The sequence below is a fragment of the Argiope bruennichi genome, chromosome 9 (genome assembly GCF_947563725.1).
Source record: "Argiope bruennichi chromosome 9, qqArgBrue1.1, whole genome shotgun sequence".
NCBI classification, from domain to species: Eukaryota; Metazoa; Arthropoda; class Arachnida; order Araneae; family Araneidae; genus Argiope; species Argiope bruennichi.
In genome coordinates this window covers 8,663,746-8,676,726 of record NC_079159.1, presented here as the reverse complement: position 1 = coordinate 8,676,726, position 12,981 = coordinate 8,663,746, and positions in this window count along the sequence as shown.

The window sequence follows — 12,981 nt, the reverse complement described above, 5'->3', positions numbered from 1 at the left end:
ATTATTTTATTTTTACAATTTATTGAAAATCATTCTAAATATGGAAATGTGTAGGGTTGAATGAAAAATAGATTATGAATCAGCATATATAAAAAGCTGAAAATATTAACCGATAATTTTGTTAACTAAAATGTCTGTTATTATGAATAAGAACTTTTTTTTTTTTTTTTTTTTTTCATTAAGAAAACCTTTTATAGAATATTTCCTGTATGTGCATGCACATATTTATAGTATATACATAGTATCAAATTTAATCACCCTTGTGCATGTTTTTTTCTCCCCTAAATACTATGGTAGCTAAACTTCTTTCCAGTTTTATTGAAAAAAATTTACTATGGTTAATGTAAATATTTCTGTTCTACAGTTGTTTAGTTTTGTGTTCATATCTAAATATTCTGTTATTTTCTTCTGTGAATATTAATTCATCTCGCCTGAATTATTAATTCCATGTAGATAATGTAAAAAAGAATGTTAAGCTACTTGCTGATATATCCAGAATTGCTAGGATGAAAATAATACCATACCTTTCTTTAATTAAAAAAAGGACATTAAATGTCATGAAATGCTATTGCCAAAAATTTTCGTATACTTCAATACTTATGAGTGAAATTTGATTTGATTGTAACATTTATATATTTTATCACCAGTTCAATTAACTTTTATTGACTATGTAGTTAGTATAAATGTCATGTTTAAGAAAATGAAAACATATTTAATGTAAGATAATGAATACTTGGAATACTTACACTTGTATCTGAAGAGAGGAAAGCCAATACTACTCGGTGGCATACAGAATATGTTTCAGTTATTAAAATATTTATTATTATTTACCACCCTTTTTTATGCTTCATGATATTTGTGAACAAAATTTGTTGAAAATCTATAGAGTTATTAGAATCTTTATAGCATACAAACTATTCATGTATTTTGCTTTTATTTATATAGTTAAGTGCTATTATGCGAGTATTAAAAGAACATCTTTTGTAAAAATATGCTTTACAGTTTTCATGAGAAATGGAAATTATGGAGGAAAGGTTAAAGAATGTTTTCCCTCTGTATGCATTGTCATGAGTTATAAAATAGAAATCTTAGTAAATAATTAGGAAATCTTAATTAGTGGAGCTGAAGTGAAGTTTGTTTTGAAAGAAATTTCATTAATTGACTAGTTTTTCCACATTATGGTTGTAAATATAATTAGCCAACATTTAGATTTTTTTTATTGCAGATTTTAATATAGAAAAAAAAATGTTTTAAAAAATTATAGTTATGTATGTACCATAGCTATGTATGGCTTAATCTTGATCCATAATTTTAAAAAAAATATGACAATATACTAATTAGACATAAAAATATACCTATGACCAAAGGAATTGTCAACTGAATTCTGTGTTTAATGTAGTTTTTGATAATCTGCTTTTTCATTTTTTAGAATTGTATTTATAAGCATGTGAAATAACCTTAATTGAACAGTTTTTAACTTAATAGATATTAGCTATAATACGGAATGAAAGTAAGTTTGATGTGTTATACTTATTTTTTTTAAACCATTAATGGAATTTGTTATATTTGCCTTTGTTATTTATTTTTCTTCAAAAATAATTAGTTTGTTAGAGAATAAGTTATATTTAACACACCATTCTAATTTTGTAAAAATAAGGCAAAGTAATATTCTAGAAAAATAATTAGAAATCTTATGTAATGCTCAAGAATTTTGGTTCAAAGTTTTAATTTTTATAAAATCATAGATATTAATGTGTAGTTAATGTTTCCTTTCTTGCAATTATAGCAGATAATTTTTGGCTTAAGATATGCATTTTATTATATTTTTTATAACTTTTATTTTTTTATGATCCATTCTTTACTTAGCATTTTTCTCTCTTATAGCAGTTGCACTCATTTGTATGAAATCAAAGGCCATTCATTTTCTTATGCAGGAAAAACATTTTATAATCAACTCTTTTTCTTTTTTTTTTTTTTTTTAACTTTTATCATTGTTTTAAAAAGATATAAGTATATGTTTCAAAAGAATTGATATAAATGTAGGAACTTTTTGAAAAAAAAATACAGTCATGATGAAAAGCCATTAATCAGTTTAATATTAACTTAAAGGGTTCTTCATTAAAAGCAAATTTACTTAATATGTTTTTATTGATTAAGTGTAGATACATATAAAATGCCAAAAAAGAATTAGAAGATGGAACTGAATTTGGAATTTATTGCTATATGTTACTGTCAACGAAAAATTCTAGCTAAAATAATTGCAGTTATGAAAAAAAATAACTTTAAACAGTTTGAATTAATGGATTTTCTTTTTATAAGATGTATATAGCTAATATATTTTTAATTTGTGTATGAAATCCTATCATATAGGAAACAAAATAAAAATCCTTTTTTAATTTTTCATTATTACTATTTCTCAAGTCACACTTCTCATTGACTTATATGGCTTGATGGCAATTAATATCATTTCAACTAAAAAAAAGTTAATTCTCCTGTTATATATTTACAGGGGTGTTTGTGCTCCGGGGAAACCCCGGAATTCCGGGGATTTTGAACTTCGATACCCGGAAATTCCGGGGATCGTCGTTCAAAAGGAATAATAATGAATTATTTATTTTGATCTGGGTAATTTTGTTTGCTTTGAAAGCAGAAAACGCAAGGTCAGTGTGTGTGGTGAAAACTTTTCCTTTCTTTCTCCAAAGGCAGTGATAATGCGTGAAAAGGGGGAAAAAACTTCTTTTTTGTTCTTTCCTTATTGCGAGTTATGACTCATTCCCCTGGTTCTCGGACATTCTCTTCTGGATTCTTTTCGGCAAGTGGGTTCAAAGGTCTTATCTCTCCTGGCGTGGCGCCAATAAGTAGAGAAGGGGGATTTTTCGCCTTATTAGCTATTTGTCATTGATCGCTTCGCAACTTTTTTTTCTCCGCTGTGTAAAATTTTCGTTTCATTTATTGATGCACGTGTAAATTTTTCGTTTCGTTTATTGAAATATTTTTTTATTTATGTACGCAAGAGAATTTCACTATGAAATTTCTCGATATAAATAGTGATATTATATAATTAGAAGAAGGTGTTCGGAATGCATTTAGGTGGAATTGGATTGAACGGAGAGATGGTAATGGGGATACCATCGGCACATGGTGCAAGAAAATAAATGTTGCTGGACAAGCATATTGTGTTTTTTGTAACTCACTGCTGAAGTATGGTAGGGAAGGATTCAAGGCTTTCACAAATCATTCTAAAACTGTGACGCACATAAAATATTCAAAGTGCATTAGACATTCAATGACTTTAAGTAATTATGCTAATTCAAAAAATACTGGAGACTGATGCTCGGCCATTGGATATAGTGACAAGAAAAGCATGCCAAGAGGTATTAATAACTTCGTTTATCGCCGAGAATTCTCTTTCTGTCAATGTAGCTCCCAATTTAATTGAACTCTGCAAACAGTTGAGGCGCGATCAGACGGCACTAAACTCGTTGGAAATGTCCAGGACTGCTGCATGTTATAAGATGAAATATGGGCTCGCAAAAACTATTAAGGAAAATATCATTAAAACTTTAAAGGAGACTCCATTTTCTCTAAATTTGGATGAAAGTACTAGCAATGCTCAAGAAAGTATACTGGCAATATTGGTGCAGTTTTATGACAATCAAAATGAAGTTGTAGTTCATCATTTTGCATCTCTTAAGATGGAATCTTGCAATTCAGAAGCTGTTTTTAAAGCAGTTTTAATACTGTTGAAGATAATAATATTCCATGGGCAAACTTAATTAGTGTATTAATGGACTCATGTAACACCATGTGTGGAAAAAAAAAAGGGTATTGAAACCGGACTACGATCAAACAAAGCACCCCACTTATTAGATATTGATGGTGACACATGTCACACAGCTAATAACTGTGCAAAAAAATTTGCTTCTTGTTTTGATAGATACTTAGAAGATTTGTTTGATGACATCTATTTTGATATGAAAAGCTGCAGTAAAAGAGAATTTTTTCAAAATCTGTGAATCCCTTGCCATTAAAAAACTTAAGCCCTTGAAGAGACCAGACCATAGGTGGGTGTACATTTTATGTGTTTTAGAAAGAATCAAAGATCTGTGGGATGCTCTTATTGCATTTTATTTTCACTACTTGGATAAAACTGATAAAGGGGATCATTTTTCTTATGTTGAAACTGTATACAATAAAAGAAATATTTCTGCAGCTCAAAAAAAAAAAATTGTTGAAGGGGTGTATTCTTGCTTGCATTTCCAACAACTCACAAAGGATGCTTTAGCTCGGATAAAAAGAATACTAAATGGTTATTTGTTATGCAAAACAAAACTTTATTGCATATGGCAGTATATTCAGCAGTATTACCAGAGTTCAACACATATATTAAATTATTTGAAACAAAAAAACCAATGCTTCATTTAATACATTCCAGTATTTATAAATTGATGGCAAAATTTTTCTCTTTTTTTATGAAGCCAGAAAATATAGAGTTCACATCTTATGATGATTTATTAAAGGTTGATGTCACAAATCCAGAATTCCATCTACCTAGCAAAGTAATATTTACTGGTGCAGAAGCTTCCACTCTCCTGAAGAAATTATCAAAAAATCATCCAATAGCAAAAGAATTCCAAATTTCTCTGATGAAAGCTTATACTAATACAGCACAGCATATGAAACAGAAATTACCCCTTAAAAATTCATATCTAATTAGTTTTACAGCATTAGATCCAGAGCTAAGAGGTAAAACCAGTACAATATTAGCTTTTGAAAAATTATCACCTTTTATGTCCCATATTTTTAGTGATAATGAAAAGTCAAAAGTAGAAGCTGAAATAAGGTTATACCAGAATGATATTGATATCACCAAAGAAATGCTCTACACATCTGATGAAAGTGGAAATCAAGTCAAGTGTACAATTGATAAATATTGGTCTAAAGTTTTTAATTTAAAAAATGATTATAAGTATCCTACATTGGCTAAATTGGTCAAAGCCTGCCTTAGCTGCTTCCATGGCCCATTAGTGGAAAGTGCATTCAACTTAATGGATACACTTGTCACTGACTATAGAACCTCTCTTAAGATTGATTCCCTAGATGCAGTGCAGACTATTAAATATGATTTAATGGCTTCTAAAAAAACCTCATGTGAAAAATATGGCTCAAAAAATCCAATGACTGATCCAATTCACAAAGATCTCTTACTCAATATGAACAGAAGTTGGAAAACATATCAAAAGGACTTAAAAACATGTATTTCAGATGAGTCACCTATAAAAGTCTCTGAAAAACCTTCTACATTAGCAGAAAAGCAAACTGCTTCTACCTCTGCATGTGCAGTTCTCGAGGAAATTTCTTCAACTGTAAATGAGGAAAATAAAAGTCAACCTTCCTGCAATTATGAAGTTCACCACAAAAGAAAGACAAGCCCACAAACATCAGAAAATAAAAAAAAAGCAGCAGAAATTAGATAATTTTTTTTTAAAGAATTAATTCAGGTAATTTAAAATATTTACATAAAATGTAGTAGTTTATATGTTTAAAAATTTATTGTTATTAATTTTGCAAAAAAAGTAATTCATTGAACTTTTATAATTAGGTCATTCAATACTTCATAATTGTAATTTTTCATTTCTCTCCCCCCCCCCCTTCTCGAAACTCCAAAATGTCGGTAGTAAGACCGTAAAAGTTTCAGGGGATTTTTTGGGGTCCCACAAACACCCCTGTATTTAATAACATTATACAATATTGACCTGAATAATATACAATATTGCAAGTTATTTTATTATTAATCCTGGTCCTTTAACATTGGGGAGGGAGACCTGATTCTAAAAGAAAGTTTAATCCTTTTCAATTTACTTTTAATAAGAACTTTTTAAATAGTCTTTGCTTTGTTTTATTTTGTATTGTACACTAGGAAGTTTTCATAAAATGCATTAATTGATAGTTCATATTTCTTAGTGTTTTTAATTATAGCAAATTCTACAGTAGAAGCTTGCAATCATGTACAGATAATAAATATTAAGATCACTCACATGGGCCATCATGAGTTTTGTTTAACAAATCCTTAAAGGTTGGTTCTACTCAAATATAATGGATTTGTCAGTTGAAATAATGTATATGTAAAAATTTTCAATGAGATTAGCTGGGTCAAGAGAAGTAAATTACGCATATATACATGTATAATATTTGAAAACAAATAATTAGAAAGAGATTATATTAAAATTGCAAAATATTTTACAAATTTCCATTCTTATATTTTATTAAGAATGTAAATTTAAAACCTATCTTTGAAATGAGAATAAAAATTACAACAGAAAAAGATACTGTATTCATAAAACTAAAAATACTTAGATATTTGACAATAATTAACTATAAGGAGAAATTACTGAAAGAAAAATAAGCAACACACTAATTTAGCATATTATAAATTCTGAAAAATCTGAATGATATATATATATTGCAATAGAACTTTTGAAAATGATATATTTTCGAATTTAAAAAGAAAAGCATGCAAATACTTTCATATAAGGAAGTGAGAACACAATAAAATAAACTCTTGCATTTCTTTCAGTTTTAATGTAAATTTTATTTTTTAAATAAAACCAGTTTATTATATGAGAAATATTGTAGAATTTAATGGCATTAAAGAAACTCCCTAAAATTATTTTTTCAAAAAATGAACCTTATGAAAAATGAACAGTTTTTGTAAATGACTTCAATTAAGGGGTTTTTTTCCCCCTTTAATTTGTAACAATTAGCAAAATTGTTTTGAAAGAAGCCTTTGAAATTTTCTTTTATCAGGCAATCTTTCTGTTTCTTTAAAAAAAAAAAAAAAAACTTTATTTCTGAATAAGTACGTAAAATAGATTAGAAAAATTAAAAATAAACAATTTTTTTATAAATGTTATTTAGCTCCACTTTCCACATGTGCCATATCGAAAACACTGTATCAGAAAATATCCTTCTAAAACTATATAGGTTCCAAATACTTTCTCAAAGTCTATTTTCATTGCTTTTTGCTTTCCTATTTAGTGAAATCTGGTCATTGTTCTTACAAAGAAATCTTAATAGAAAAAAAGCTGAAGTCTTTATATAATGTCATAAAAAAAATGTTTAAAAATTTCACACTTGTTTCTCTTTAAATCAATATATGAATATATTTCATAAAGCATTTAACTTCTAAATCAAGAATTATAATATAGCAGCATCTATTTCAAAATTAATGTTTATGAATTTATATCCTATTATTTTAATGAAATAAGAAATTAAACTTTTAATTATTCTTATAAGATATTAAAAAATCCGGTTTTTTAGAAGAATCAAATTGCTACATTTCAAAAACAATGCAACATATATGATAATCTTCATTAGGTAAATTAGTAATCAGAATAATTTCCCCAAAGCATGTTTTGACATTTCTCTAAACTCGGTATTCAGTAATTTAATATTTTAAACATTTGATAAATAAAACAAGATAGAGAAGTATTTGAAATATCATTTCATAATTTAAAAAATTATGCTTTAATAATTTTTATGTTTGATTTTTTTTCTTAATCTTTACTTATAATAAAGATGAATGTATGTTGAAACTCTACAAACTAAACCATTTGATTTACAGTTATCAAATTTAGTACATATATACTTTAAAAGGTGGAATTGTGTATCTTGAAGAGATTTTTTTTTAAAATTTCAATTAATTAAAAATTAAGCAAAATTTGTGCAATTTTTTGCATAATAGTACAAAAAATAATTTTTACATAATCTTAAAATTCAAAAAAAAAAAAAATTGTTTAATTACATGTTAAATTTTTAAATTCCGGGTGCGGCATAAATTCGTGCAAACTTCAAAAAATCGTAATAAAAAATGTAATGCTCGAAAAAAATTGCGGTTTGCGGGAATATGTTCAGAGAGCCTTTGGATTTTGTTATTTCCATTAAAAAATGTATTTAAAAATGACCGATAGATGGCGCTCACACGTCATACCGAGACGATTTATGCAAATCAGTATAGCTATAAAACACAAGGCTGAAATCGATCTATCATTCGACGCCAGTAGCATGCTATTGCTACCGGATCGAGCATTAGTGGTTAAACTGTTCTATAAGAACGGTGAATCCGCGACTAAAGCATGCGACAGTTACGGACGGTGAAAGGAATTAAGGCGAAGAAAAACACAATCTCATTGAATGGGATATTGAATTCAGTTCGCCGTTTTGAGGAAACGGAAAGATTACATGATCGTCCACGAAGTGGCAGACCATCCGTCAGCGCTGCCCACGTCCCTATTATCCAAAGGGTCATGTGGCAGCCGAGACTTCAACGGGGAGTTGCAGTGCACTTGAAGCAGGTAAAGTAACAGGTATTCCGGAATGGTCGATCCGACGCATTCTGCACAAAATCTTGAAACTGCATCCGTACAAGATAGAAGCATTTCACCAGTTGTTGTCAGCAGATTGCGAGAAAAGACAAGCCTTTGCAACATGGGTGCTCGCACAAATGGAACGTGACCCATAATGGTTACTGAACATGATGTGGACAGATGAATCCCACTTTTGATTGCATGGTGACGTCAATACGCAAAACAGTCGTATCTGGGCGACAACAAACCCTCGTGCGTACACGTCCAAACTACTACATTCACCGCATATGACTGTTTCGTGCGGTTTGACAGCGTCCTTCATTCTAGGCCCTTTCTTTTTTGAAGAGCGTTGGCCTGTATGAGGTTGGAAAACCTGTTCTGTCACCGCAGAACGCTATCTTAGGCTTTTGCTAGACCACGTTATGCCTGCTTTGCAGCAAAGACGTGCATTATCTTCCGTCACCTTCATGCAGGATGGTGCCCCGCCCCACGTTGCTAGTTCCGTCAAGACGTTCCTCCTAGACACATTCACTGAGGACAGAGTGATAAGCCGAGGATGTAAGAATGAGTGTCCCTCACGATAGCCAGATCTTGCTCCAGCAGACTTTTGGTTGTGGGGATACCTAAAGTCTCATGTCTACCGGAGCTCTCCAGCCACTTTGATGGAACTGAAAGATGCCATTCAATTGGTCGTTGGTGGCATCGATGCCGACATCTTACAAGCCTCACTTGCTTAATACCTTGTGGTTGCGGTCATGTTGAGTATCTTTTGCTTTAAAATAAAATGTTGTTTGTTTCTTATGGCACTTGCCACTGACAAGCCCGCTGTTACGAAGACAGCGATTTAAGCCTGAGGGGAACGTCTCTTATTTTTTATAGCAGCGCCAACTAGGGCCAAGAGTACGACTTTGCTACTCACGCATCACTCATTCGCTTGCACAACCCCTTTTTACAGGAGGGCACATTCACACATCTCACAGATAGAACAACAGAAGAACAACCATGCCCAAACCGGGACTCGAACCCGGGACGCCCAGATCACGGGGAAGACGCGCTACCCCTATGCCAGGACGCCGGCCAAAATAAAATGTACTATAATGTTAGTGTGCTCTGTTTTCCTGATTTGCATAAACCGTCTCGGCATGACGTGTGAGCGCCATCTATCGGTCATTTTCTAAATACACTTTTTTAAATGGAAATAACAAAATCCAAAGGCTCTCTGAACATATTACCGCAAACCGCAATTTTTTTTTTTTTAGCATTACTTTTTTTATTATGATTTTTTGAAATTTACACGAATTTATGCCGCACCCGGTATATATATTAAATATATTTTACAACAAGAATACGAAGATACATAAGAATTCTGAAAGAATATTAAAATATCAAGAACTATAAAACAAACACAATATAATTCCGAAAGAACACAAAAATTATTGATAAAAGACTATTAAAAACAGCCAAATTTCTAACTATTTTAAGTTTTGAATTAAGTTACATTATTAAGAGGCTAGTAGGAGCAGAGTGTGTCTAATTTTATGAGATCTGAGATAATAATAAGGGAAATGCTTAGTAAAAATTTTCAGAACAGTGTAAGACTTTTAAAGTAGTATAAATTATATATTTAACAAAATTTGAAGCTTACAAATATTTTGCCGAAGAAGCTATTTAGACCAAGTTACAAAAAATATTTAATTGAAATTTCTAATGGGCAAAACTCCTGGCAAACCAACTGGTTGCCAAAACTAGTGTTTAAATAAAAATATTTTTTTCCAGCTCAGATATGTGCTTCCATGGATCATATTGTAATCATTTTTAGGTATGACGATCTTGATGATTTCAATTACTATTAAAATAATTTTCCTATTTCATTTCATAACTTTATTACACTTTAAAAAGAAAAAAGACATTCATTTTTTTCAAAAAATAAATGTCTTAATTTATAAAGAAAAAAATAATTGTAAAAGTTGAATATGGCAGTGTAATTTAAGTTTGTGAAATGAAAATCTCTCTTCCAAAAAGGACAAATCAAATAAATTTATTACAGATAAAAAAAATACAGTAGATTAATTAGGGCCCTTTGATTAAAACCATTTATTAAAAATTTAGCAAGAATTTAGGAATTCATAACAGAAATTAATGCTATATATATAATATATCAGTTAGTTCATTAAATTTTAAAATCAATCACAGATTAAAAAATTTAATAAACTATAACTTGTTTAATAAAAACTTGTATTTAAATTTATTTAATAAATTAAAAGAGTAGAAATTTAAATCAAGACCAAGATCTTTTTCCAATTTAAAAAATATGCCTTTGTGTTTGGAAAATAAAATAAAATATTCATAGAGATCATGGGCAGTAAAAAAACTACAAAGACGAGAAAAGGATCTCTATTACAATCTGATGAATCACTCTATATGGCCCCTTTACACTTTTTGAAAGAAAAGAAAATGAAGGAGAGAGGAAGGAACTTATATAATATTTTAGAATTTTAAAATTAAATAACCAGTTTAAAGTAAGTTTTCTCCTATAAAAATCAGTTAATACTGAAAATTAAATTATTTATAGAGTACTTGTGTAATAACTGTATGCTACTAGCAAATTTTTGAATTTACCACATGTTCTTGGCAAACATATTTAATACATTATTATGACATATTTAGTGATTAATTACTGATTGCAATAAATATCATATCTTCAGCATTTATCTCTGTCATGGAGTTAGTACACAAGTACCATTTACTGTATTAGCAATCCCTGTACATTATTACCACAGTGAATTTTATTCTGTTTAATAAGCTCTCAAAAAGTTTATTCTTAATATAATTAAAAATAAGCATTATAAATCAATTATACTATTTTATTTTATTTGTCCAAAAAATACTACTATACTCTGTTTCACCCTAACTTGGCAGTATTGTTAAAGGTAGAAAATGTGACGCTCCGCTTTGGGAAAGAGTACCCCATCAATTCCAACTTTAAAATAGTTAAAATGCGCAGAAATTTATCAAATAATATCATAAATTACAGAAATCATTTTTTTATCAATATGTATTTAAAATTATTCTCAAGTTAGAAGTGCTTATATGTCAAGTATTTTGTAAATAAAGCGAACGAATAAAACTAAAAGATTGACATAATGAATTCCACTTTGGCTAGAACCGGTCTTCAAGGTCAAATATTTGGCGCGCTTTTCTTTTACGTCTCCGCCAACTCAACTTCATTCAATTCGCAACCATTATCATCTTTCATACTTTTTTATTCTCGCTTTTTTAGCAGCTGATATTTTTGATACTATTAATCGCATTAGTAGTTATTAGTTTTGTTTGGTGAATATTTATTCGATTCGTCATTTCTATTAACTTCTAAAATGGTTGAAAAAGAGAAAGTGTTATCACCGACTACGCTGTGCACACCTTCAAGACGAGTGAAACCAACAAAAAGTGCAGCTCGCAGAAATATATTAAATGTTTACTCTCGACTCCGAGAAGACCCTTAAGATTCTATCAATCAAATCGTCGATAAAGTTTCGCATCTTACAGATGTTTCGCAATGAACAGTTTTCCTTTTGAAAAAAGAAATAAAAGCATCCTTTAAGTACCCCTGGAAAGAAGCGACCAGGCTCAGTAGATAAGCATTCAGGTCTTGCAAAATATGATGATTTTACATTATTCTGTATTTGACGAAAAATCCATGAATTTTTTTTGCAGAAATGAGATCCCAACATTAGATAAAGTTTTAAAAGATGTGAACGATGATATAAATATCTTTTCGAAAAACATTAGCCGAACTACGCTTTACAGAATATTGAAAGATATATTGTTTTCTTTTGAGAAACAGCGAAACGAAATGAAATAACTTTAATGATTTATTAAAATAATGTGTCAATAATATTGAAAAAATAATGAAAATAAGGAAACAATTAATTCTCTGATAAAGTGATAATATGATAAAGTAAATAAATATTTACCATTTGGCGAAAAATTTGCGAGATAAAGTTTCGCCAGCGATTTGCATTTCTAGTAACTTTGTACTTTAAAGTAACCCTGTTCCCCTGACGACGACTGCGATTCGGCATGCCTAGAATATACACTACTGCCAAGTTAGGGTGAAACAGAGTATAATAGCATTTAAATTAGTGTAGTAAAGTGGTAAAAAAAATAAAAATGAATGTATCAGAAGAAATATATTTATCAATGCTTAGCTTGAAAAAGCTCGGTTTTAATTATTTTCTCTTCTAATTAAAAGATCTACTTGATATTTCTATTGAAATACAAAATGAATCATTGAATCTATTATTATTATTAGGTTTCAAGTTGGTCATTAGTAATTAGTGCTTAATTTTCAATACATGATTTTAGACACAATTCTATATATTTTAATTAGCATTTTACTACACAAAATATATTGATATGTGAAGATTGTATCTAAAACTGAAGCCAACAAAAAAAAAAAAAAAACTGAAAAGAATTTACAAACTGCATATTATCCCCCCCCCCAAATTAATTCTTAGCAAAATAATTAACGGATAGATTATAACCAAAATATTATTATTATATAGAAATATATTCTTTCCGTAAATATTAATTTTAAAAATACACAATAACATAC